We start from the raw sequence: 4,571 nt of genomic DNA on the forward strand, positions 1-4,571 counted from the left end.
GGCTGGGGTCACTCAGATGGCTTCCTCTCCATCACTAAGGAATCTCTCCGTGTGATATCTTCAACAGGGTCATTGGACTTCTTATTTGGCATATCCAGGCTCCCAGAGACAAAGTTCTCTTAAAAGCTAGGCTTAGAAATAACATAGTATCTCTTCTGACAGTCTAAAGATCAAAACCGTCATAGGCCAGCCCTGATTCAAGGGAAGAGAAAACAGATTCTACCACTTGATGAGAGGTGTGTGAAAGAATGTACTGGCATTTAAGATTTTTCTACCAACCTAGCAAAGGACCACACTGCTTTATGACCTGGGTTATGACATTTGACATAACTTTTTAAATAAATTCTTTCAAGGGGTGCCTGGTTGGCTCAGTCGGTTAGGTGCCCAACTTCAGCTCAGGTCATAGTCTCACAGTACGGGAGTTCGAGCCCCACGTCGGGCTCTGTGCTGACAGTTCAGAGCCTGCTTCAGATTCTGTGTCACCTTCTCTCTCTGCCCCCCCGCCCCCTCCGGCTTGTACTCAGTCTTTCTCTGTCTCTCAAAAATGAATAAATGTAAAAAGTATATATAGAAGGACTACCCAGTTATGGGGAGTGCAGACAGCAGCTTTCAGCTGTCACCATCTCCAACTCTGCCTCGGTGGTATAGGGCATGATTTTTCCTGAGCTCATGCCTTTCCTGAGGTAGCTCGCATCCAGTGACTGAGTGATACAGGTGGGTAAAGTCCCAGGCACTTTGGTCCAGCCATTTCTTTCTTTCTTTCTTTCTTTCTTTCTTTCTTTCTTTCTTTCTTTCTTTCTTCTTTCTCTTTTTAACCCTTGTTTATTTTTGAGAGAAAGGGTAGACAGAGCATGAGTGAGGGAGAGGCAGAGAGAGAGGGAAACACAGAATCCGAAGCAGGCTCCAGGCTCCAAGCCGCCAGCACAGAGCCGGATGCGGGGCTCGAACCCACGAACCGTGAAATCATGACCTGAGCCGAAGTCGGACGCTCAACCGACTGAGCCACCCAGGCGCCCCTGGTCCAGCCATTTCTGACTCACACAAAACAATTCTGATTAGTGACACTCCAGAGCTCTCCTCTGGGCTGATGGAGGTCTGCATGGTGGCTTGACTTCTACCTTTGCCAAATACAGCTCCTCCCCTCCCTTCACAAGTGTTTACCCCGAGTAAACATCTTGCTAACAAAGCTGTACTCTGTTTTCAGAGTACCCTGCCTGTGACATTTGTCTATAACTACATAACTATACATCTGGATGCATGTGTATATACACATACACATTATATATGTACATATATAACATACATACATTATATATGTATACAGTAAAACCTTGGTTTGTGAGCAGAATTCATTTCGGAAACATGCTTGTAATCCAAAGCACTTGTATATCAAAGCAAATGTCAAGAACCATTGGCTTAGTTGTGATCATGTGACGTTTGGCATTCTGTACTACTCATATTGCAAGACATCGCTCGTTTATCAAGTTAAAATTTATTAGAAATGTTTGCTTGTCTTGCGGAACACTTGCACAACAAGTTACTCGCAATCCAAGGTTTTGCTGTATATACACATATACAGGTTACACACACACACACACACACACACACACACACACTCACATCCATCCTGGTGTCTGAAGAGGTGCTTCTGTCCCTATCCAAGGCTAACCACGTCCAGTTGGTACTGGTTGTTTTCATCTGCCGTGTACCTCAACTCTTCCTAGTCTGTTGGTCTGAGCGCCATTCGTGTTGGGGGAGAGCGGAGAATAGCCCCTCCTTCATTCACCTGCATTTCTAACGGGGGACCTTCAACCCTAATACCCTGTCTTCCCCTTCCTTCTCTACCCACAGGGCTGGGCACAGAGTCTTGATGGCATTTGACAGGAGCTGTGGAGGAAGGCTTTCTTTTCTGATGGCAAAGTTGCAAAGACACATGCCATGCCAGAAGCAGCCCGTGGAATGGAACTGGCCTGTGCCTGTCTTCATGGGAGTGTGAAAGATACATCAGGGCAGCAGAGGTGAGAACAATGGTCCTGGAAGCATCCGATCTCTGGGTACTGACATCTCCAGATCTCTAGCTGATCACAGAAGCCCTGTTTGGTCCTACGTGAGTTGATGAAGGTACTCTGTCACTTGCAAGGAAGAGTCTCGATGAATAGATCCTTTCGGTTTTGCTCTGTGTTCTCTGTCTCTGTGTCCCTTTCTCCTTCACTTATCCCACCTTCCAGTGTCTTTAGTCTTCCCTGTCTACTGGCTGCTTTCCCTTTGCATAGAACAAACACAGACCACCGATGGATGGTGGAGAGAGGACTGTCCATTGAGCTCTCAGCTTCTTGAGCTACATTTCTTACCATTCGTTGCATGGCTAAATTCTTTTCATAGTGGGCCACACATACCCCCTCATCCCCTTACTTCATCCTCTTAAGCTCCTACAATCTGTCTTCAGTCCTTGCCTCTCTGCTGAAATAGCAATTTCGAAACCAGTTATCTAGTATCGGCCACGACAAAGCAACCTTTCCTCGGTTTTATTATCTTGGATCTATTTCTGACATGTGTCACCGTTAATCACGGACAACCTCCTCGGCCCTCTGAACAGCCATGGCCTCCAACTTCCCTTCTTAGAGGCCCTACGTTCCACTGGCATTCCTGAGGAGTGGGGTTCTCATGGAGTCGTGAGGGAGAAGATTTAGAGCGTCAGCCAGAGGGAGCCCGAGAGATGGTTTGGAGAGCAGCGGGGAAAAAACTGAGGGCACTTGGTTGGGTGACTTTGTTCTTCGTAAAGTAAGGCTCGAGGCCACTGGCCCAAAGTGTAGAAGACCGGATGGACATATTACTATGCAAGAAAATGGAGAAATGTCAGAAGTATTGTAAAGGACAGGGGCACCTGGGTGGCTCAGTCAGTTGAGTGTCTGACTCTTGATCTCAGTTCAGGTCCTGATCTCAGGGTCGCGACTTCAAGCCCCACGTTGGGCTCTGTGCTGGGCGTGGAGCCCACTTGAAAAGAGATGGGGGGGGGGCGCCTGGGTGGCGCAGTCGGTTAAGCGTCCGACTTCAGCCAGGTCACGATCTCGCGGTCCGTGAGTTCGAGCCCCACGTCGGGCTCTGGGCTGATGGCTCGGAGCCTGGAGCCTGTTTCCGAGTCTGTGTCTCCCTCTCTCTCTGCCCCTCCCCCGTTCGTGCTCTGTCTCTCTCTGTCCCAAAAATAAATAAACGTTGAAAAAAAAAAAAAAAAGAAAAGAGATGGGGGGAAGAAACATTGTAAAGAACAAATGAGCACACCCAAAAGAAAATGACTAATGTGGTTATACACAGGAAGCGAGGGCCCAGTAACATAGCTAGTTGGAGTTAAATCAGCACAGTTTCGTAATTTTTGCCAAAAGTTCAAATCCAGGGGAAACCAGTTACGGGGCAATTGCAAGCTCAGGGGTATGAAGGAAATGGCTCACCAGGGGTCCAGACTGGACGAAGTTGAGGCCAGTAGAGGATCTCAACCTTCAGACCGCGGCAAATGCTAGTGTAGCAAAGTTGAGAGAAGTAGAAAAGACGATGACTAATTGGTAAAGCAGGGATCTTGGAGAAGAAAAGCTCCAATCGATGACATGCCCCTGGTGTGACCATCCCCTGCCCCCGTGGTTCTCAAATTATGCACCTGAATCACCCAGAAGCCTTGTTAAAGTAGATCGCTGGCCCCACCCGTAGAGATTCTGACTCAGCCGGTCTAGAGTGGGTCTGAGATTTGCATTTCTAACAAGTTTCTGGTGATGCTGATGCTACTGGTCCAAGGACCATGCTTTGAGGGCTGCTGATTTGTTGTGAGAAATAGGAAGGAGATGAAGGTCATTGACGGTGGGGCGGTTGGGATCTGAGAGGTCATCAGTCATCAACAAAAGCTTAGGGTACGGATGGAGTCTCAGGTGAGCTGATGCTCGAGGCATCAAGCGTCAGAGGACTGTATCAAGGAGGGAGGGAAGGGGGCTGCAGAGGAGAAGAGCTCTCGGGCAATGGCTGAAGGACAATGGTCTGCGAGGAGGTTGAGAGCAAGTGTGACCATCTGCAAATTGGGGCCAGGGAAGAGGAAACAGCTTCGTCAGGAAGGGGGACTGAGAACTATTTATAATTAAGGGAAAGCCACTCTTCCACTTGGACAGTGAGGTGGAAAGAACACTGGTATAAGAGTCTGGTGCCGTTTGAGAGTTTGCTCATTAAACAGGACACGGTTGCACAGAACACCGAAGCGGTGACTAGTGGAGAAGGCGATGTGGGGACGAGGGGTGGGTGGGAACCTGGTGTGGATGGACGTGGGGCCGATGGTGGGCAAGTAGGCAAGAAGGCATGGTGGGTAGGCTCTGGCTAGGTGAAGATTGAACCACCCCTCTGTTGTGTTGGTGAATGCCTATGTCTGCTTTTGCTTCAAGAATGTCTTCTTAGCATCTGATAATATTAGTGTGTTTGGGTAGAAGGTAGGCAAAAGGTACTGTGAGTGGGGCCAGGAGGCCAGGCTGAGGCAATGCCTGGGTGGACTTTTTTCTTTCTTTCTTTCTTTCTTTCTTTCTTTCTTTCTTTCTTTCTTT

The 4,571-nt window shown here is 48.3% G+C and overlaps 1 long non-coding RNA gene across 1 annotated transcript in view; it reads left to right on the forward strand.

Annotated features, from left to right (window-relative positions):
- Nucleotides 1-1,868: 1,868 nt before the first annotated feature.
- LOC121035544 (uncharacterized) overlaps nucleotides 1,869-4,571 on the forward strand; it is a 154,727-nt gene continuing 152,024 nt past the window's right edge. Inside the window, exon 1 of the long non-coding RNA XR_005792944.1 lies at nucleotides 1,869-2,095. This is a non-coding gene — a long non-coding RNA (uncharacterized LOC121035544). The remainder of the gene's footprint in view (nucleotides 2,096-4,571) is intronic.

The sequence above is a fragment of the Herpailurus yagouaroundi genome, unplaced genomic scaffold, assembly GCF_014898765.1.
Source record: "Herpailurus yagouaroundi ecotype Mexico unplaced genomic scaffold, PumYag 161, whole genome shotgun sequence".
Taxonomy (NCBI): Eukaryota; Metazoa; Chordata; class Mammalia; order Carnivora; family Felidae; genus Herpailurus; species Herpailurus yagouaroundi.